Source organism: Nyctereutes procyonoides, unplaced genomic scaffold (assembly GCF_905146905.1).
Source record: "Nyctereutes procyonoides isolate TBG_1078 unplaced genomic scaffold, NYPRO_anot_genome, whole genome shotgun sequence".
Lineage (NCBI taxonomy): Eukaryota > Metazoa > Chordata > Mammalia > Carnivora > Canidae > Nyctereutes > Nyctereutes procyonoides.
The window spans coordinates 10,902,637-10,926,689 of NW_026575145.1; the positions used below are offsets into that span (position 1 = coordinate 10,902,637).

The 24,053-nt window shown below is 38.9% G+C and overlaps 1 protein-coding gene across 4 annotated transcripts in view; it reads left to right on the forward strand.

Moving 5' to 3' along the window:
• The window catches only part of SLC25A21 (solute carrier family 25 member 21), a 473,454-nt gene that overhangs the window by 288,897 nt on the left and 160,504 nt on the right, over positions 1–24,053 (forward strand). The window lies entirely within an intron of this gene.

Genomic DNA, 24,053 nt, shown 5'->3' on the forward strand with positions numbered 1-24,053 from the left:
TAAAAGTTAAATCTAACTGAATTACTGAACTCTCTATTTTTTTTAAAATTAGAAGCTGTTAGAATTGAGTGAAAGTTTCCATTTACTTGCATTGTATAAAACCGAAGATAACCATACCTAGGTTGGTGCTCCATAGCAAATAGTGCCTTTCAACAATGGTGGCTGAACAAATCAAAGTTAGAAAATGCTTGAAATGTCAGACTGATCATTGAATGGACATGTTGCTCAATTTACCTAAAGACGCGGCAGAATCTTAAGCTGGCTGCTGAAAGCAAGGGAAAGTGGCTGTAACATGCAAATAATATTACATTTTTAAAAGAGATAGAGGAGATGAGAATTTGGCCCCTGTCTTAGTCAGCTTGGACAGTTGTAACAAAATACTATAGACTTGGTGGCTTAAGCTACAGACATTTATTATAGTTCTGGAGGCTGAGAAGTCAAGGATCAAAGTGCAAGTGAGTTTGGTTCTTAGTGAAGTCCCACTTCCTGACTTATAAACAGCCACCTTCCTCTTATATCAAGCTCTTATTGTATCAGCTCTGCTGTCTCTCCCTCTACTTATAACAGCACTTATCCTATCACTGAGGCTCCACTGCATTTAACCTCATGACATCATCCAAACCTAATTACCTCCACAAAGGCCCCACCTCCAAATACCATTGCATGGAGGTTAGGGCTCTGATATATAAATTTGGAGGATGCAAATGTTCAGTCCATAACAGCTTCAAATCACCAAACCCAAACAGAGAAAGAAAACCACAAATTTCATTCAAATATACCATTGCATGAACTCCCTGGACCATGTTTTTATAGGGTTCAAAAACAGAAAACAAAGCACACTGGCCTTTCCTTCTTAGATTCCATGATAACTGAAAAGCCAGGATATTATTGCTAGCCTTACTAAGGAATAAATTGTCTTTTTTAAGGATAATTTCCTAAATTAGCAAAATGTTTGAATGAGCATAGAGGAGAAATAAGAATGATTTAAATAAGACATGATATTGAAATTACAGTTACTCATTCATTCACTTAATCATTCATTCATTCACTTATTAAGCATCTAGTGTGTGTGGGTTCCAAATGAACTGTCCTCAAAGAGCTCACAGTCTCAGTTAATAGGAATTTCATCACAATAAGTTTCAAAAACTGTATTATTTCATGGTGCTGGGTTTGAATGAAATATTTCTTGAAATTGATGTGCCACATTACTGGGGCTTTATATCTCCTTTGTTACATAGCTATTTTCCATGAAAACAGTATTAAGTGACTGGAATTAGTCACATGCTCTTGTCTAACTTCAGTGGGGAGGGAAAATATAATTCTTCCAGATGCCCTGAATAAGAAGGGAAATGGATATAGAATGGTATTTGGCCTGCATAACAATAAAAAGTATATTGAATAAAGACTCATAATCATAGAGTAAACTGAAAGTCTGAACTAACATGGAACTGACTTTGCAACAGAAGTAGAACGTGCAAAGATTAGTAGCATTTCTCACTGGGTACTAACAAACAGGTGATAGGGAGTGGACAGGACAGACTAGACGCTGAAAGCTGTTCACTGTTATATTGGACGGGAATGACTATATTTCTAAATAAGATAAACTATGAACTGTAAGAGATAGTATATGAAACCATGTAATAGTCATTTTAGAAGGTCAGTTTCCTTAATGACATCAAGGGCACTGGATTCTAAGTTGTTGGTGACATTGTCAAAATGGGGGGTGGCATACACCAGACCAAACCTCACTTCCTTCAAAGTTACTTTGTGGGGTGTGTTGTCCTCTCTTTGGATATTATTACTTGGAGGGTAGTACAGTGAATTCATCTGAGTATGGAAATGGTTCGTTCTCAACAATATCTCAGGTGCTGAAGTATAGCAAAATAAGTGTTCACTTCTTGGAGTTTATAGTCTTTTCTTTTTGGGTTTTATTTGTGCCTAATTCTTTTCTTTGCTGAAGAAAGATGACAGTGTAAAAATGCATTTCCAAACTCATCCGTTACAGGAATTTCCCTTCCTTCCTTCCTTCCTTCCTTCCTTCCTTCCTTCCTTCCTTCTTCCTTCCTCCCTCTTTTCTTTTCTTTTTTCCTTTCTTTTCTCTTTTCCTTTCTTTTCTCTTTCTTTCTTTCTTTCTTTCTTTCTTTCTTTCTTTCTTTCTTTCTCTTTCTTTTTTTTTTCACTTTATAAATGATCAATTCTGTTACCTCAGGCTGAGGGCAAAGGGAGGTGACTGTATTACACAAGCCCAAGGGCCAAGGTTACCTGGTGGAAGCTAGAACCATAGTAGATCTGTCTAGTCATAGCTGGAGCCCCTACCCCCACCCCCAATTGCCACTTTCACTGCCTCAGGCAGACAGGGAAGGAGAGAAATCCTCTACTTTCTCCTTTCTTCCCAATCTTCAGTCTTCCACCTTTGCTTCTATTTGCTGAACTTTGGAAGTCAAGAAGCCCAACCTAGCAGAGGGCAATCTTTCTGCATAGTAAAGCAGAGAAGAACAAGGAAGGAGCAAGAAATGGGTCTGAAGACAAACAGAACCAGGACTGTGAGGTCTGGAGAAAGAGCTGACATAAGCCTTCATTTTCTTTCTTTCTTTTTTTTTTATTGATATGTAATTGGTATAACATTAGGTTTAGGCATACAAAATAATAATTCAATATTTGTATAGATTGGAAAATGATCATCAGAATAAGTCTAGTAAACATCTAACACCATACATAGTTACAATTTTTTTTCTTGTGATAAGAAATATAAGATCTACTCTCTTAGCAATTTTCAAGTATGTAATACAGTATTATTAACTATAGTCACCATGCTATATATCACATCCCCAGGACTTGTTTATTTTATAACTGGAAGCTTGTACCTTTTGACCCCCTTCACACATTTTACCCACTCCCCACCCATAGGTTCTGGCAACCACCAACCTGTTCTTTTTATCTATAAATTTCGTGGGGTTTTTTCCCCCCAATTTCATGTAAGTGAGATCATATAGTGGTTGTTTTTCTGTCTGATTTCAAACATAATGCCCTCAAGGTCCATCCATGTTGTCTCAAATGACTGGATTTCCTTCTTTTTATGACTGAATAATATCCATTGTATATAGTGCATATTGTATATGGGAACTTTAAATGGGAACATTAAAGCTTTAAATGGGAACAATAATGGTATCTACATTACTGTGAGAAATAAATGAGAGTATACACTTATATGGTGTTCATATGTACAGATGCCTAGATGGTATTTTATTATACTGTGTCAGCAAAGGGAAGGGGATGACAGAGACAAAGGGAGCTTGCAAGGTAGTCAGGGAAACACAAGGGAGTGTTTGTGTGTACATATATATTGTACATATACAATGTAATTACACGTGCATATACATACCACATTTTATTTACCCATTCATTCACTGATGGACACTTAGGATTCAAGCATGCATTTTCAATTTGACATGTTTAATAAGCACTCAATTTACATTTTAAAAGATGATTAGAAGTTATAATCTATAAACTTTTTATGAAAAGATTTAGGCACTATGGCACTTCCCTTTATATAAGAAATAGTATATTCTGCTTCATTTCAGCATATCTCCAGGAATACACCTAATGTAAGCAACTGCCTTGTTCTAAACGTCCCCACCTTATTTTAGCAGAGGAGATTTGGCTAAGATGCTGTATACATGGCAGTTATGTAGAACCAAGTTCTGCATTGAGATTCTTCCTAGAAACATACACATATACTCTTTCATAGTTCTTTTATAGTTTGTATACAAAGAACTTTGTATCCTCTGGTTAAGAATGCATAACTACAAATGACAAAAGACTCTATGCACTTGTATAACTAGGAACTAGGAAGACCACAGGTAGTTTTTAGCTTTGTACTCCAGGGATTCAAATAAAATAATCAGTAATATCTCCTCTCTCATATTTTCTCTCTCTCTCTCTCTCTCTCTCTCTCTCTCTCATTGTCTCTCTCTCTCTCTCTCCTCATCTCTCCCTTTAGCTTTTCTTTTCCTGCATAGGCTTCACCTGAGGGGGGGGGTGCTTCTTTTATTTGGCATCAGATGGCCCCAGTGGCTTCAAGCTTACATGGGCCTTGGCATTTGTGTGTACTCTCTGAGATTCTCTGATGACCTGACAATTAAGAATTCTGGCTGTAGAGTTGGGCAGCCTGGGTTCAAATCCTGCTTCTTCTCTTAACATCTGTGTAACATCAGGTAAGGTATTAGACTTCCCTGTGCCTACATTTCCCAAGCTTTAAAAGGGAACAATAATGGTATCTATGTTACTGTGAGAAATAAATGAGGGTCTCTACACATAAATGATGTTTATGTGATGCCTATGTGATGTTTTATACTGTGTCAGCAAAGGGAAGGGGATGACAGAGACAAATGGGGCTTGTAAGGTAGTCAGGGAAACACAAGGGAGACTAAAAAGTGTGGGAGAGGGGAAATGTTTAATATGGAATCAGGCGGTTTCAAGTTTCCAAGCCGGAAGACTTGTTGTTATATGAGCACTACATTTAAATCTTTTCTCAGAAGGGTGTTTGCAAGTAGATAGTCCTTCTGGGTCTGAGGGCAGGAGAGCATCAGTTTCATCTCTGTGCTCCTGTTGACATCATCCCACATATCATTTTAGGGCTATGTGCTGACATTATTTAGGGCTGTGTGCCGCAACTAGCACAGTGCCTGGCCTCCAGGAGGTACCCAGCAAATGCTGATAAATAAATGAATAAAAGAGTAGTACTTGGTAGCAATCAGAAATAATAGCCCTATGAGTTCTATGGCCAATGTCTAGAAAGTGAATAATATGCAGCTGAGTTGTCTTCCTTAAAAAATGTAAGATTTCACAAAAGATGGGAAATAAGAATCTCTTGAAATGAAAGAGGAGAAATCATTTTATAGGGTGGTGGGCAAAAACATGTCAAGCTTGAGGTGGAGTTCCAGAGACTGGGTTGGGGAAGAGTAAGATGAGAGGGTTTCCACTAGGAATGCCCAAATGAGAGCAGGGCGCTTGAAGCAGCACAGGGGACCGAAGGTGCCCAGAAAGTGTGTGTGATAAGCTTTGAGATGGAAAGCAAAATGCTGGACTTCATCTAGGACAGTGTTGGCTAATCAAAATAAAATGCATGACACATAGATAATTTTAAGTTTTCTAATACCACATTTTAAGAAGTAAAAAGAAACAGGTAAAATGAATATTAACAATATATCCAGTTCAACCTCCAATGTCCAAAACATTGTCAGAGCAACATGCTAATCAGTATAAAAATTATTCATGAGATGCTTTACATCCTTTTTTAAAATACTCGATCCTTGAAATCTGGTGCATATTTTATGCTGAGAGCACATCTCAATACTGACTAGTCAGTCACATCTCAAATGCTCCTTAGCCACAGGAGTCTAGTGGTTAATGCATGAGGCAGCACAGGCCTGGGATGCAATGGGAAAGGAATTCTTTAAGGGCAAAGAGAGGTGGTCTTGTGGTTCCTTAGTGAGAAGAATACTCTTGCTTAGAATGGGTTGATCATTGCAAATAAGCAGAGTCCTAGGCAGGAGGGAATTTTACTACATATGACTTTGAAGGTTTGTTCCTATGTGGAGAAAGTGGCAATCAGAATACCCAAAGATTTATCCCTGTCACAGTCCAAGGGGGTTTTAGCTTACATCCCTTTCACACTTTTATTCCTATAAAGGGAAATGGCTCATTGTGCTTCAGGAAGAGAGAAGTACTGAGATGTTCATTCTGTTTCACCCTCAGTCATTTTTAATCACTTCTCTTTTATTTCATTTTCGAATGAGGCATAAATCAGGTGCAAACTAAAATTACTGATCCTGTAAGGACTGATCTTTTAAAACCACGCCCTGTCAAAATACTGCAAGGCACATTTTCTGGTGGGTGCTGGGGAAGGCAAGGAGGGGAGAGGCATTTTCACATCTCCTTACAGACACACAGTTACAGGCTGCTGGTGAGTGGACAGGCTGGTACATACCTTGGCTTTCATCCTTCCTCCCATCAGGACTTAACTTGCACTGAACAGTCTTATCATACTTCTCTCAAAACATATTAATCACTGTGTGAATTCTAAAGACCCACATGGGTTGAAAACTTGGCATCCACATGTTGTTATATGTGCTTATGGGGCTTTTACTCAAGGGGTTGAGATTGATTTACACTCTGTGTTGGTGGCTCCCATACCCCAGACCTGTTGAACTCAAAACTCTAGGAGTGGAGCCTACCAACATTTATGTATAATACCCTCCTGGCTGAGTCTTAAGCAGCGAGTCCAGACTGGTCACTGGGTCAGCATTTGGGAAGCATTGCTAAATACCCTTATAGGCTGTTCTGTAAAAAGTCTTCATGTAAAGAATTTCTTCTCTCTCTCATTGTCTCTCTCTCTCTCTCTCTCTCTCTCTCTGTGTGTGTGTGTGTGTGTGTGTGTGTTATACATCTCATTTACCTGTGGTTCTCCTTGGTTACATTTATATAAACCACTTTGTTAGTAATGAATGGAAGTGGAAGGACAGAGGTTCCCTTGCAGAGCTCATTCTGTGGTTTGTGAGAGTGATATGGGAGGGTATTATCTACGGCCAGAAAAAAAAAACACATATTGTCCTACTGAGTGAGGTTCCAGAAGCAAAAATCAATGCCAGAAGATGGGAGAGAATTGAGCATTGGTTGTTGCAGAGGGAAGGAAAATGGCTGTGATGGATAAAAATGATTTAGCGGCATGAGCCCACCACAAATTTTATTAAAAAGAGAAATCTGAGGATGGCTGTGAAGAGAGGCTGCTTTGTGGGGAGCCCAGCAGAGAACAAGGAGCTAAGAGCTGAGGAGCATTCATAGCCTCCCTTTGCAAGGGTAGGGAGGGAACAGTTGTGAACTTGAAAATGAATGCCTAATTTAGAGGTTGGAGAAGGAACATTGAGCAGCCTTTGGGGCCAACAGAACAGCAGGGTGGAAACAAGGAACAAAGAATGTTTTTCCCTTTTAAAAAAAAGAAGAAAAGAATCCTTTCAAAGTAGGAAGAGAGCAGTGGGAAAAATTAGGATGGAGTATAGAGTGGAAACAGTAGAGTCTATAGGATTAAAAAAAAATTAGCAGAGCAGCCGAGACAGTTATTTCCATATGTTAACGATTTGTCCGTGGTATAAAACATTAAGATCACATTCAGGGTTAGACTATGGTTATGCCTGATTTCTCATCATCCGTAGAAATTCAGGGCTAGACCACTGTCATGGCTTATTTCTAACCATGGAGAGAATGTGTCTGAAGTGAAGTAAGCAAGGAGTAGAACCACATTTTTATAAACTATATTTTGATTGGGACTTTGTCATTGTAGCAATATATCAATGGCAACATACAATGGTATGAAATGGTCCCAATATCTCCGAATACATGTGAGTGTATGTAACTCCAACTTTGCTTTTGAGGTTGCATGATCATACTAGGATTTGTTTTATTTAACTGAAATGTCTTTTTGTAGTTACCGAAAGCAATAAAGTACTAAGTAGTGAGCACACTGCAATTCTGCATTGTCATTCTTTTCCATGTAGCCATCATTAAAGATTTATTTATTAACATAATCAAATCAAAAACAGTGCACAAGATGGACAATATATTTAGAAGGGATAGAGGTGAAAATTAACTATGCTCTGCATATTACATCATAGAACTGCTATAAATACATAAGTGAATAAATATGTGCTTTAAAATGCCATTTGCAGGGCGCCTGGTTGGTGTAGTTGGTTAAGCACCCAACTCTCAGTTTCAACTCAGGTCCGGATCTCGGGGTGTGGGATCAAGCTCAGCATGGAGTCTGCTTGAAATTTTCTCTTCAGGATGCCTGGGTGGCTCAGCGGTTGAGTGTCTTCCTTTGGCCCAGGGCATGATCCCAGTTCGGGGATTTAGTCCCACATCAGGCTCCCTGTGAGGAGCCTGCTTCACCCTCTGCCTATGTCTCTGCTTCTCTCTGTGTTTCTCATAAATAAATAAATAAAATCTTAAAAAAAATTCTCTCTTCTTATCCCTCTGCCCTCCCACTTGTGCCCTCTCTCTCAAATGAATAAATAAATCTTTTTATTTGTTTTTTAAAAGATTTTATTTATTTATTCACGAGAGACACTCAGAGAGAGGCAGAGAAGTGGGCAGAGGGAGAAGCAGGCTCCCTGAAGGGAGCCAAAGGCAGACACTCAACCACTGAGCCACCCAGGTGCCCCTAAATAAATCTTTAAAAATAAAATGATGGGCAACCCCGGTGGCTCACCGGTTTAGCGCAGCCTTCAGTCCAGGGCGGGATCCTGGAGACCCGGGATCGAGTCCCACGTCGGGCTCCCTGCGTGGAGCCTGCTTCTCCCTCTGCCTGTGTCTCTGCCTCTCTCTCTCTCTCTCTCTCTCTCCCTCTCTGTGTGTCTCTCATGAATAAATAAATAAATCTTAAAAAAAAAAAAAAAAGAGGGATCCCTGGGTGGCGCAGCGGTTTGTCGCCTGCCTTTGGCCCAGGGCGCGATCCTGGAGACCCAGGATCGAATCCCACATCGGGCTCCCGGTGCATGGAGCCTGCTTCTCCCTCTGCCTATGTCTCTGCGCCTCTCTCTCTCTCTCTCTGTGACTATCATAAATAAATAAAAATAAAAAATAAAAAAAAAGAAACAGAAACACCTCCTTTCAAAAAATAAATAAAAATAAAAATAAAATGAAATAAAATGCCATTTGCTCCCACCTAAGTGCTTTATTACAAATCAAATTCATCATTGAGTACATGACAAACTAAAAGGTCCCACCTTTGTATAATGATTAAATTAAAAAGATGATATAACCTAAGCATAATCTTAAAACTAGAGAAAATAATCCTATTTTGTGTACTGTTAAGAATGCTGCATGTCTAAATTCTAGATTGGTGTTGACTTTCTGGAGAAAGGCAGAGAGTTTAGGGATAATAGGCCATGACCTCATGAAGAGATTTTGTTAATATTATTGTTGGGAATTTTGTTTGTTTGAGAGAGCACGCAGGTTAGGCGGACATGGGGGGGGAGTTACGGTGCAGTCTTCCATCTCAGGACCTTGAGATCATGACCTAAGCCAAAATCAAGAGTCAGATGCTTCACGGAGTAAGCCACCCACGTGCCCCTACTGCTGGGATTTTTACTTCGACAATGTTCTGCCTCTCTGGGATAACAAGTGTTGTATTAGAACACCCACAAGGATTCACAGTAGAAAGCCTTTCCCTCCCTCACATTTAGTGGTCCTTCCCATTGAACATAAAGCCAGGCCCTAGGATGGGTTGGTTACAATAGTTTTCTTACTCACAGAGAGTACTAGGTACATGTCAGTCTATGCTGCTAATAAGTATTTTTAACCATTTCTCCAGTGGCCCAAAGATAAGGAGATAGAATGAGAGGATACCTAGAGACCGTTGCTCTGAGACATTGGGAGGAAAATTGGTCCTGAAGATCTTATAGAGAATAATCTTGCTACTGTATGCTAAAATTACTTTTCAAATTTATTAATAAAGAGGAAATCCTTTCTTCTAAAAAAAATCCACTCAGTTTCCTCCACATAAAATAACAAAGTTCAATTATGTTAAATCAACTGTAACTCACTTTATAATCTTGAACTCTTGTTTCTAATTTTTTTCTTTCCTTTTTTCTTTTCTTTTTTTTTTTTTAATAAATGGAAATTTTATTTTAAATTACTCCCTAGAGGAGCATGCTATTTTTATGACTCACATTGTAGAACCTTTGTAAAGTGTTTAATCTCTCATTTGTGTTTTTGTCTAAATTTTTAAAATAAAGATTTGGTTTTTGTTTAAAGTACAGTAGCTATTATTCCCCAACTAATTAAATGAGCTTAGAAGATTCTCCCTTAGGTAATAATATAACACGTGTTCTGTTTTGATAGAACTGCAAAAGCTTTCTTCCTTCCTTCTTCCTTCTGCTTAACTGCAAAAGCTTCTCCTGTGATGATTCCAGCCTAGAGGATGAGAAGGCAAAGTGCTTATGCATTCTTCATGCCTGTCAGTGGGCTTCTCCTGACATCTTTCTTTTTCTTTTTCTAAACTGAAAGGTAAATAACTCTTAAATGGCTTCTTATCTTTGTCATGGGAAAGTGAATTACTTCTAAAATGAGCATCAGCATGAAAACTATTTCCTCTGTTTCTCCTCCAATCCCTGGCCACATCCAGAGTTTTATCCAATTGTTTTTAAATTTTCAAGTTTCATTAATCTGCTTATTTAGCCAATGCCAAGCACACTTTCCCCTATAATGATATATTTTGCCTTAGCCATTTTAAATTCCAATTTTTGGTTGTTAGAATTTAATAAGACTGTAAAATAAGAACAAAATAAACTGATTTGGGATTACTTTGAATTAAAAACAAATGGGATATTTTTCTAAGTGTTTTTTATACAATCATAAAGTTTTCTCAGATAATCTTCTATTTTAGGTACAAGTTTTGGGGGGGTAGAGAATTTGGAACTAATTCCATGTCTATTTTCAGTGGCTATTCAAAGCCTTTTTGAGATAAGCCCCAGCTCTAAATTCAGTAAGTAAAGCAAAAGTTCAAAATGTTTGCTTTTATTTGGTGATATTTTAAATGATTTTTAGTTAAGCTCTAAGCAATCTGCCACCACTGAAAATAAAATTGTCTTATCAACAGTCTTATCAACTTTCTTCTCTTCTGCATTTATAAAAAAGAGCAGGTGCTTATCTCAGAAGGACTGGTATATTCTTTAAATGTCATGTACCATGGAAGAAGCTCTTCCTGTAGCATGAGAAAACTTGAAAGTGTTGAGAAAGAAGCTGTTTGAGAAGAGAAAGCTCTAACTGTGAGCTGAACCTTAGAACCTCAAGCCATGCCCATGGGAAAGCTGCTTTTGAGTTGAGTATATAGTGGGAATCAAGCCTAATGAAATCTGAATTGTTGGGATTGTAGTACAGCTGAAAAATATGGTTATGGATACTATAGAAGATTGTTTTTCCTTTTTGTGAAGCAAGAATAAAAATCATAAATTTCTTTAGACAAACATAAATTCAAGGCTGATAATGTAGTATCTTAACTGTGAACCTTGACCAAAAATTGATAAAATTGTTTAACATTTCTTGAAAATTGATTAATTCTCAAAATATTCTTGTTGAGATGGCTAAAATAGCCTGTATTGCTTTTGCTTTGCAGTCAGGGCACAGCTGAGATTTAGTTTTGACATAATGAAGAAGTTTGCAAGATGATAAATAGAGCTGCATATTCTCTGGATGCAAGTCTGCATACTCTGAGCCAAGTTCCTACAGAATAAAATTTTCCCATTTGGGGGCTATTGAATATTTTCTCTGGTAAAACTTTTGTAGTTACCCAAAAAGTTACATACTTTCCTTTTATAGCAAAAATAATTGAAATGTAAACTGAATATCCTCAACTTCGAGTAATCAAAATCTATCTGGGATATTTATTTCTCTTTTTTTATGAAAAAAACACAGTGCATCATGGTAAAAGTCTCATTTTCTGATCTAATTCAATACTGCTGAATACTCAAAGAAAAAATAGGCTTTAGAATGTAAGTCATCTATTTGTGTCCTTTTAAATTCTAAAAAGTAACAAGTACATGTAAGGAAAAAAGTATGGATTTTTTTTGTTGTTGTTTTTTTAGATGTTCTAAAGTGGGAGGTGGTTAGAATTCTGACCCATTTTCATTCTGAAAGTACAAGCTAGCAGAGACGATCCCTTTGTGCACAGGCTTTCCTGGCTTGGCGGATAGTGTCAAGGGATAATGTCATTAACACATATCAACTCAGAGAGGCAACAGATCATGCAGGAAGATGAAGACAGGAGACCAATGTTCCAGTTCAACGCTGTTGGCCCCAGATGTGAGTCAGTGGAACTGCTCTGGGACTTGATTCTTTACCTGGAAGTTAAGGGTATACCCTTAACCAATATGATGTTCTGTTTCCAAAGCCATGTTTTCATTGCTTAAAAATGTGATCTTAGAATATATCCAGCAGTGGGATTTCTCTATTCCCTGAACATGCCAAGCTTTCTCCTGTCTCAGGACCTGTGCACCTGGTATTCCTTCTTCCTGGAATAAAACTAGCTCCTTCTCAACCTTCATACCTAGGCTCCATTGTCATCTCTGAGAATCTTCTTTGACCGCCTCATCTAACATAGCCTCCCATGTTTCTCTCTTTCTCATTACCCTATTTACCTTTGCTCTAGCCTTATGATTTCATCAAGTTGATGTCTTTGTGTACTCATTAACTCCTTGTCCACCCCCCAGTGGAATGTATGCTTCTATAAGCCAAGTACCTTATTTCTCTGTTCACTGATGCAGGTATGCCCTGTCTAGAAGAGTGTTAGCACAAAGTGTGCTCAATAAATACTTACTGAATGACGATAGTTGAAAAATTGACACTACGTATATATTTTTTAAATTATGTATTTGAAAAAATAAACAAAAATACTAAGATTGACTTTTTCTCTAATCATGAGCCAGGCTTCACACAAAGGCAATTCACATACTTGATGGAATTCACATATTTCTTTGGCTGCATAATCTGAGCATTTCATATAGTCTAAGCTGTCCTTTCTTCAGTGCTTAACTTGTGGTTTATAGTTTTGTACCACAGAGAATTAGAAATGATACTCGTGTGTTTGCTTGGTGCCAGTGAATTTTCCAGGACCTCTGTACCAGCTGCTCTTAGTATTACTAATCCTGCCATGGAGAAATTGGCACCTGGATTCAGGATAGTTGAGTCTCCCTCAATCCCATGTATTCTCCTCTGCCAAGGTTTAAGCATCTTTCTTCTAGTTCAGTGCACGGATGACCCCCTCATCCACTAAGCTAGGCAGAGAAGAACTCACTCTCCCAGGTGTTGTGTGGATTGGTGGGGGGTATGATGCTGGTGACAGGTGGGTTCCATGAAGCCAACCTGGACACTCCTTAAGGAAATTTTTTAGTGCATATAATCTTATTTTTACTTATACAACTTAATGAAGCTAGTCTGGATGCTTGATGTTTTGTGTGAGTGTGTTCGTGCGTGCGTGTGTGTGTGTGTGTGTGTGTGTGTGTCTTTTAATGAATAATGCCAAGTGGAGTAAGCAGAGCCTGTTGCATTCCTTAAGGTAGTTCTTTTGTTACTTCAGTAGTTGACCTCTTAATGAATTATAAAGTGTAGAAATCTCTTTTTATTAAGATTTAATAGGTATCTTAAGCTTTTTCATTTTTAAAGACAACCAGAATTAATAGAATAGTAGTGTCAAGTAGGGCTCTAGCTTCATTTCAAAACAAAAACAAGGTATGATTTCCAAAAGTGTTATTTTCTAGTCTCTTCTGGAATCTTGGAGTGGGGGGAGGAGGGAAAGAATGAGTGAGAAGAAGGAATTTATTAAGAAAATGTTAAGCACTGCTTCTGAAGCAACAATTTGGGGATAATTTTTGGATTTTGGCTGATGTTTGTTTGGGCCTGAAGAATCTAAGATTAGCATTTCTATTTTCTTGTTATATACTAAAAACTTAAGTAGGTTATTTATTTGATTTCCTTTTAGTACTACAATAGGGAAACTATTTGGCTTACATAGGAAAAAGAAAAAAGAACAAGAAATGATCCTGAAATTTATCCTCAGGTTAAAGAATTGGTGTAGAGAACTATTGCTGTGCACTTTGACTTCCCAGAGTGTGAGAAAACTGTCCCTGTCCAGATGCTTGCCAAGTTCTGAGAGAACATTTAAGAGCGTTTTTTGGGTAGCACAGGGAGATAGTCGGGGTCTTATATGCGGGTGTTCCAGGTTTCAAACTGTAACAAGGGAATGGAAGAAAAGAGGGAAGCATTCCCAAATCAAACATAACTCTCAGGAAATGAGCCAGAACACCTGTGAGAGGTCGGAGGTCAGAAAATACAAACTCAGGGGTCGATATTTTGATCACACAAAAGAAAGTGGCCACAGAGAGCAGACAGAAGAAAAGTCTGGAATTTTATGGAGAAGCTAGGAACTCAGTATTCTGTCATTCTAAAATTCCTCTTTCCCATGACTCAATGATGTTTCAGAAAACATTTTCTGAATCGACACTGAAACTTTCTGGTGGTCTCTTGTTGCTTGAGCATCAAATTGAGAAGTTATTTATCTCTTTTCTCTTAACTCCTGGAGGTTCACTTCTGGGAACCTCCTGAGCTGGATTCTTTGGCCAGTTCTTACAAGGCTCAAGGGGGGGTGGGTGTCCAGCAGGCAGAGATGGAGAAACATCACAGCCCCGAATCACGGGCAGTTTGCTTCTATGGAGAGAAAAGTGGTTTGCAAACGTTACTTCATGGGACCTCCTAGGGAAAAAAGGGTGTTTTTTCCATCTCATTTCCCAGTTCCAAATTCTCTGAAATGTGCTTGATTTTTGCCAGGTGTCAAATTATAACCCTCCTTGTCAACCACAAATGACTAATGATTAACCTAATGACTATGCAAAGTTTGAAACTCACATTTACATCTTAACTTACTGGCTCCACAGTGTTTTCATAAATTGTGAAAAAAAAATTTTTTTTCCTGAAAAAGCCAATAAAAACAAAATTTTAGAGTCTTAATTGCTACGTTCATTTGCAGTCATTGACCTTGTAGGTGCTCGAGGAGAAACAGAATGGAAGCTGGGGCCGGCCCATCTTCAGGCCTGCGCCGGCCAGCCCAGCCAATGACGCCAGTGCCCCTCTCCTGGGGAGAGTTAAGTGATGTCAGCACCACTGGGCAGAGCAATATTTGACCCTTAAACGCCTTCATATACAAGCAGCTGTTTTCCTCTTTCCTCCATTCCCTGAAAGAAGCAGGAGGGCTGAAATATCAGATACTCTCTTTTTTTTATCCCCCCACCCAAGATAAAATATATTTAAAACTTTATTGGAACGATGACCACTTTGCTCACTGGCCATTTGCTATTTTTAAGCAGTTATGCTTGAAAAGCCTGTGCATAATTTTCTTTTCTTTATAATAGGTGTAAAAGGAGCAAGGTCTCAGCGAGTTCTCTCCATATTTACGCCAGGCCCCAATGTGTGCCTTGAGAGCTCATAAAAACAAATCTGCCTCTCAGCCGGGTAGTCGGTAATGGGATCTGGAGCCTCTCTCCGCAAGGTCACCTGTTTAAATAGAGACTCCTGTGGTGCTGCCTGAAAGGTGTTTCCAATCTGAGGGCCTCTAGCTCCGTGTCTTTTAGGAAGTGAGCTTCCAGTGTGGGTCCAGCGTTGGCTGTCCAGGAGAGTCTTCCTGTTGCTCATCTCCACTGCAGCTGATGCTAAGAAATCTAGAGACCCAATCCAGGGCAGATCCAGACCTCAGGCAGAAGAAAAAGTATGCTTTACACTTTAAATACAAATAATTTCCTTGATAATTAAAATGGAACAGTATTCCATTTCCATTCCATTCCATAGGAGTTATCAAACAGTGGTCCATTCAAAAAAATCCTGTGGAAATGTGAGAACTGTAAAACCATTACGTAAAAAGATGGCAAGAGTGTTTATGAGAATTAAATGTCCTTTTGCACCAGCAGCAAGCTTCCTTAGATAGGACAGTGGACAAGCCTCTTCCAAATTACACGGAAAAAAAAAAAAGCCAAAATTTGAGACTCTCATTTGTTCTTTCCATCTGAGTCCATATTTTCTGTTTGGGACATGCTACCAGTCTCCACAGATGTGTCTCCTTCCCATCCCTCTACCCCACAATTAAGCCCAATTCCTGCCTCCAGATTCTAGCTGAATTCACTCAGTGAACAGCCCCATGTGCCCACCTCTGCTATGTTAGCAGGATGTCGGGGGGGGGGGGGGAATCCCTGGGCTTCCACATGTCAGCCACCCCATCCCTCACACAAGCCCTCCCTCCCTTGCTGTAGATCTCTCTCCCAAGTGGTGCCAGAGGCCCCCTTGTTACTGTCCTCTCCCAATTTAAGGAAGGCACAAGGGAGGGGCACCCTGGCTTCAGCATTTCAGTAAAATTGTTCCCACCACCCCCACACTGCCCACTACCAGAATTAGCAATCTCCAAAATCCCGCCTCTCTTACAAGCCATGTCTGAACAGCCAGGACTCAAGCCTTCACTCAAGATCCAGATCAGGACTCGCCTGACCGCTTTAGAATCAAAGAATGAAGTCAGGGTAGAAACAATATACAGAAGGACAGCTCAAGAGAGGGAGAGCAAACAAAGCCAGCAGTTCCTGGTTAGGGTCATAAAGCTCCTACTTCCTTTACAGACCAACAATAAACAGAGTCAGTCACCAATCAGTAAACATTCCTCACCACACGAGTGAAGATTTGTGTTCAAAAGACAGCAGATTGGATGCCGACTTCCCCACCTTGCCTTTTCCTTCCCCCAACTTAATAGGGATCCTCAAGAAACCTCTTTCTTTGTAAGGTTAACCAGGGGTTCCCAGCCTCGGCTCTGTTGACACTTCGGATTGGTTAATTCTTTGTTGTAGGGAGTCTGTCCCTGGCATCGCAAAATGTTTAGTACTTAGTAGCCTCTCCTCACTAGATGCTGGTAGCATCCTCCTCCCAATGTGACAACCAAAAATGTCTTCAGACTTCCCCAATATTCTTTGGGGGACAAAATCACTCTCCACTCCCATTGAGAACCACTAAACAAAAGAACGAATCCACAGATCTCATGTCTAACAAGCATAAATATTAGTATGTGACAAATATCGTATATACCAATGAGGCATTGGAAGACACCGAGCTGTGTTCAGGGAGCTGCTGCACAGATGTGGAGATCTGTGATTCCCAAATTTCAGTAAGTGTCAGAATTGCCTAGAAGATTGGTTAAAGCACAAATGGCCAGAACCCCAGAGTAACTGATTCAGCCAGTCTGGGTGGGAGCCAATAATTTGCATCTCTGACAAGGTGATGCTGATTCCTGAAGTGGTTCCTGAAAACTACTGGGCTGGACCTTTCTGTATTGGCCTTTGACCTACCAGTGGTGAGGTAACCACAGGTTAGGAAGCTGTGTTGTTTTAAGCCTTCTCTGTGTCTATATCATCCTCTTCATCAGGAACTGCCCAGTGTCATTTGGACTCTTTTTCCCAGGACCTCTTTGATGGTGCCTCCTCCTTAGACTAGTCTCCTTAGGAAATGCTCCAAACATTTCCCTACTACATGGCCCTACTAGAATTTTCCGTCTGGCTGTTTGCTCCTAGAGCTTGTTTCCTGCTCCCGAATTAATGCATGCCTGAGTGTCAGGAAGTACTAATGGGCACCCGGCTTCTGCATACTTGGTAATCTTCCTAAGATTTCACAAAACAAACTGCCAGACTGTAGCATACCAAAGTGGTGGCTTGCTCAGCAGGGAAGAACATATTTTATCACTGACATTGTTCATAGTTGCCAGGGCATGGTGATAATAAAAAATTTTGTCAAAGTTCATTATTTTTAAAAAGTTCTGTGCAGACAATGTACCCCCTTATTGTCTGTACCTTGGGCAGACTGCTACCATTACTCCCCCTTGGTAGCTTCCAGGGATAGCAGAATGCCTCCTCTGCATCATGCCCAAGAAAAGTACAAAAGACACCAATTATTCTCCTGTACTCCAAGTTTCTTATCAAGTGCTTGACTGAACTCCATGACCACCTATGGTTCCCCTTTGTTGTTAATATTAACTCCAGACTCCTTTGCATGATGTAAGAGGCCTTTCTTTCAGAACCTGCTAGATCTGCTGACTCTGATGCAAATACATTCTATCTGCATGAGATTATTATTTCCCAAACAGGACCTATAACTACACATAATAGTGATAATAGTAGCAAAAAAACAAAAACAAAAATTAGCTATCTTATTGAGCATTTACTATATGCTATGTATAATTCTTGACCATGGTGTTTATTTCAATCTTTCCAACAGCCCATGAAAGAAGCACTATTATCCCCATTTTACAGATGAAGAACTTGGAACTTAGGGCAGGGTTCGAACCCAAGCAGTCTGACTCTATACATTGGACCTTTCTGAATTGGTACTTGACTTACCAGTAGTGAGGTAGCTACAGATGAGGAAGCTATATTGTGTTAATCTTTGTTTCTTCCATCTTTACTTTTTTGTGTTAAGCATTGAAGACACTATTTATACTTGTGATGATTACTCTCTTCCAGCTTCCCCTTGGGGATATTCTCTCATGTTTCAAGACTCAATTCAAATATAGCTACTTTGATGAATACTTTTCTACATCTCTGAGTGAAATGACACTGGATGAAACTCTGTGTGTGTGTGTGTGTGTGTGTGTGTGTGTGTGTGTGTGTGAGAGAGAGAGAGACAGGGAGAGACAGAGAGAGAGAATTTGCAAACTTGGAAGGCAATTAACTGAATCTGTGACAAATCTAATCTTTTCTTCTAAGGATGTTTATTAGGCAGATGCCTGTTACACTAATACTTGAGCTTATGCCTTATGTTGTTTGCTGTCTTAACTAGTCAATGATATAGTATAGTGACACTTCTGGAATCTGATAGAAGGTGAGTGGGTATATGTGAAAGTGAATGGTTCCCAGCTCCATGTAAGAAAATCACTTTTTCTGTGTGTGCGTGCACATGTGTGCATGCGTGCAGCACATGCCCTGTGCTTGTGTGGCTATCATGCATGTAATATGCATCTTTAAAATCATAATATTATTGGGGCAGCCCTGGTGGCACAGCAGTTTAGCGCTGCCTGCAGCCCGGGGTGTGATCCTGGAGACCAGGGATCGAGTCCCACGTCAGGCTCCCTGCATGGAGCCTGCTTCTCCCTCTGCCTGTGTCTCTGCCTCTCTCTCTCTCTCTCTCTCTCTGAATAAATAAATAAAGTCTTTAAAAATTTAAAATAAAATCTTAATATTATTGGATTTTTTGAGTCTCCACTCAAAATATGAGATCATGTCACGTTTATATTTGTACTCTTAGCATATAGCACAGTGCCTGGTACCAAAACGATATTATCTAAGTGCTCACTGAAGGAATAAGTAAGTAAAGGAGTGATAGATCCCAACTTGAAATATTGCTTTACATGTACACAGGCCACATCAATCTACCAGTTGTCAGACCTGAGTTGAAGTGAACAGTTAAACATATACTTCAGATTTCTATAACTTAAAAGATTTTCACTCAACATACTTTTGTAAAAAAAAAAAAAAAGAGGGGGGGGAGACAATATATGGACTGTGCTCTCTAATCCGAGTGGAACAAAAACACTAGATGTATAATGCAGCAGTGTTTGTTGGAGGGTCTCAAAGGACACCTAAGGCCTCTGAAAAATAGGGTGTTGGCTGATGAAAGTCCCAGGGATCAGACCATTAAAAAGCTGTGGCATTTGTCACTGGTCCAGCAGAACCCGGAGTAACAATCTGGAGCAACTGTAGTCATCAAGGTGTGTTTCCCTGTATAACCAATTATTTAGTGGAGTTGAGGGTATGTTTCCATGTCCACTGAGCAGACACGGGACTTCTAGGGGCAAGATAGCACTTCTCTGCTAAGAAGTGTTCAATCTGCTGTGAAATGCTTTACGTGAGTCCAACATTGACTCAGACAGCTTCTCAGATTTTGCAATCGTAGAATTGTCCTTGGGAGATTTTAATGGAAGCAGAGCTCTGCCAAAACATTTATCTGGACTATGTGATTCATATCTTATCAAATACCTAATTTAATTATACTATTTCCCCTCAAACAATTGTTGTTTTGGTTTTAGTGCCAAATTCTTTTGTAATATTCTCTTTTATTTTGGCTACCAAGACAATCTTATAGTATAAGTACTTTACTGCACTCCTGGTTTTCACAATAAGAATGCCACAATTTATTACCAGGGATATATGTTCTAACAGATTTACAATTTTCCTTTTTCAGGGCATGGAAGCAATTTGATCCCACTTCATGTTTATGATATTCATTATATTCAAATTCAGTATATTTGGTTTCCATGTAAAATTTTAGCAGTGTTTCCTGTATGGTTTTTTAATATATATATTTAAAGCCAAATACGGTTAGCTGTGTGTTTGTCTTGGAAATATTAGAGTGACAATTTTGTTATCCAAAATTTTATGTATTATGCTAACTCATGATGGTAGACTCTTAAAAAATACTACGACCGTACTCTAAACACACAACCCAAAAAGCCATAGGAATTTGTAAGATTATGTGAAGGTACCCTTCCACTTTTCTGAGTTTTTAGAATCTTCGAAAACTACATTTTTCATGTAATATATGAATTTTTAGCACTCAAAATGAGTCAAGTTCAGTTCCACAATGCTAGGAACTCTAATTGTACTTTCAGCTGTTATAGCTACATAATGCACAGGAATTACATTGACATTTTAATATGCTGTCACTTTAAGATACACCATGAAGTGTGAACAGAGCGCAGGGCGCTTGAAGCAGGTGTGTCTAATTGTTAGGGGGGTTTTTTGTTGTTGTGGTGGGTTTTTTTTTCCCCCTAAAATAGCAATTCAGAAAGAGTGTTTCAATGCTAAAACAAACTAACCAGGTTTACTTTTGCTGGCTGGTGGAAACAAATTGGATTTTATCCTGATTTTTGTTGTTCTGCGCATAGGTAATTTTGCTGGGTAGATCCTTCCTTCTCATGCAGTACACGAAAGGGTACATAGCATGCTCATTTGAATAGCAATGACTGTATTTCCAGTACGTTTTTGGCTTTGAGTTTAAATCTGCAACTGCAAAAATAATCATAAGTTTCAGGGGAGGTAGATATATTTTATTATTTAAAAAATATGTAACTGTTTTCACTTACTCTTCCAAATGTTTAATATGCTTGGTATCCTTCCAGAGTGCCGTGTTCATTATTTGGGAATTAGGGAAGCCTCCTTAAAGCAGCTGATCTATCCCAGGAAAAGACCTTTTTTTTTTGGACGTGGTCACTAGGTTGGCAAGCAAGCAAGCAAACCAGTATATATAAAGCAACCCTTCGTAGGGTTCTGGGGATTAACAACTCAGAGAAGACTCTTAGCTGCTCATTTGGAGAACACACATTAAAATGTAAGTCTCTCTTTTTTTTTTTTATAGGATACACAACATTGAATACAAGATATTATGACGTTGAGAGTGATAATTTCCATAGTTTTTCTAGTCCCCATTTTTTTTTCTAGTTTGTCAGTTTATTTTGTGATCAGCCCCATTCAAGTGATTAATTCTCCTAACACCTAGGTACGGCATTTTGTTACCCAGAAAGTTCTACTTTTCATAAAAAAACAGCCTGCCTTATCCCAAGCTAATAGGTGTCTTTGCTCCTTAAAATGACATGGGTTAGAGCTAGTGAGTATTCCAATGCTTTTCTGGGTTCTAAAATTTTTGCTACTTGATTATAGAAACTCATGGGTATCAACTTGTTAGTCGGGATCTAGTTAAGGTAAAGGAATTCTGATCAGTTTGCTCAGAATTGTCTCCAGCTGTGGAGGTTTCCGTCTTTGGTTGAACAGAAGCTGACCAAACTCTCCCTTAATTGCTTGCCTCTTTTGTTCAGCCACTGAAATTAGGTGTGATTGGGCCCTAACAAATCATGTGACACATATGGCTCCCAGGCTATCCTACACACTTTATTTTGTGCATAGAAAAGACTAAGTTTAATAAACAATTAATGACTCCAGCATCCATTAGCTTGTTCATAATAAGAATATTTTCCTTTAAATAGAAATTCCAAGCAATCCCTGCATGGAGCACGTGCATATTGTATCTCCTATTTAAAGAGGACTGTACAATGTCGTAATCTTTAATCACCACTTCCACCGCTAATGTTTCTAGTAGAGGGAAAGAATAAGTATAAAACAGGATTCTGTGTCACCTGCCGTGGTCCCTGTATTTTGCATTAAGTCTGAATTTCTAGTAATGAATGAAGGAGTCCCATGGAGCATAATCAAGACCAAAATAGTGCCTCCTAAATAGATGCAGAATTCCTACTCTCCTTTTTGGTTGACTGGTGGTAAAGGATTTTACCTACCGTTCAGAGACTTTAGTAGGCTTTTTGTATCCTGTTCTATGGCTCTGTCAGATACTTGGAGAATGGAGATAATATAGAGAAAGTAATATAACAAAGCAATGAACTAAAAATTTTCCAGGGTGAGTACAAGGTACCTTGGTGAACATCATTTTTGAGGGATTAAAGGAAGAAAGGTAGCCAATCTGAGTTCTGAAAGTAGCTGTGATAATAAGCTTTTTTCTTAACAGAGACTGCAGGCAGGACCTTTCAAAATCTTCTACTGCTTTCTGTAGCTGATAAGCTAAGGTATGGAAAGAATTTTAGTTTTAGAGCAAGACAGGCCTGGGTTTGAATCCTGACCCTGTGACTTAGTAACAGTGTGACTTGACCAATTACTTAACTGATCCCCACTTTCCTACCCTGTGAAATAGACGTCATAATACCCAACTAATGGAATAGTTGTATTAGATGCTTATATATGTAAAATGTCATGAAATTTCTGGCAAAGAGTTAGTCCTTGGTAGCAATCATTACTTCCTTGCAAATATGGGTCTGTGTAATTGGAAACATGCATGAATATCTTGTTTTCTCTCTGAGCCAGGAGGTCATAATGACATCTGTTTGGATAAAGTTTAGGCTCCTTTCCCATCTTTGGAGCTCTCAGAATAAAGCCCACAGTCCTCACCTCAGTTCCTGCTCTCCTATCATTCTCCCACCTGAATTCTATGCCCCCAAACACCATTCTCTTGTTTCATTCCGCCTTTGTCCACGCTGGTTCCTCTGTCTTGAATGGTCTCTCTCCACATGATTCCTTTCCCCCTTCCCCTGGCTAACTCCTCATCTTTTAGGTCTTTATTTACCCATCACATCCACCAGCAGGTTTTCTTCCCATCCTAGGCTAGGATCAGATACCCACCTGCTACTGTGTGCCCTCCTCTAACTTTCCCTGATCATAGCACTTTGTGCACAAAATATTGCTAATCACCTGTTTATTTACCTGGATCCACACGAGACTGAAACTTCTGTGGCTCTATGATCCATCTGTCATTCACATGATCCCCAAAGACTGGCACATAGCTGGAAAACAATAAAGATGTGAACAAATTAAACAATGAATTAGCAAGTAACTGAAAATAAGCAAAATGAGTTCAACTTTTTAAAAAGTCTAAGCCCTTGATTCTGAAATATTAACTCAACATGATAATAGATCCTAATTACATGTCTGGCATGAGCTTTAGCTGGAAATAAGCTCTGGATAGCTGATTTTCAAGATCTACCAGATATATAGATAGATCCTCCCAAATAGTAGCATAACCCAAAGCTTTAGAAATGCTGTTTCTAACTTATTTCACTTTACATCACTTAGTGTTATTAGCTGAGTTTTTGTACATGATAGGCAATCCAGAAACTTTATCTCATTGGACTGATATAAAAAGAATCAGTTCTTCTTTTAGAATGGTATAGGTAAAATAATTTATGTCAACTGGACTTAGATTGTTTTGAATTATTCTCAGACTAATAGTGATAGTTTTTGCTTTTTATGAAATGTAAATATATACGCCATTTTCATCACTCTTTCCTTAATATCAGATTTCTTGAGTCAAGGTATCATTTCAGAATTGTGTAATTCAGCTCCCTGCTCTCCAAAAAAGCCATGCTTTATAAATAAAACCATTCATTATGGCAGTGTTTCATAAATTTATTTCCCACAGTCCTCTCCATATCAAATAAAAAGGAAACATATACACATGAGCAGATGAGGACAGGGAAGGAATAAGAGAACTATCTGGGGATGTACCTGGATAGTCCAAAGCAAACTCAATTCCCCTATATTATCTTGAAAATTTATTTTAATCTTACATTACACTAAATGCCATATCAATTTTGGTATTTATCCCAAATCTTAGAATAAACGAAAGCTCTAAGAATATTCACCATGTTAATTTTACAACTTTATAAATCCCATGCCTTTCTTAGTTGGAAAAGCACAAAATTAAGAGAATATTCTAGGGGGTTTATTATGATCAACTGAGCCTGAACTAACAGAGAGAGAGAGAGAGAGAGAGAGAGAGAGAGAGAGATGAAAAGTCAGAGTTCAATCAGATTACCAAATGCTCCTCAAAACCCAAACATAAAAAAAAAAGTGGATTTGAGCACATGA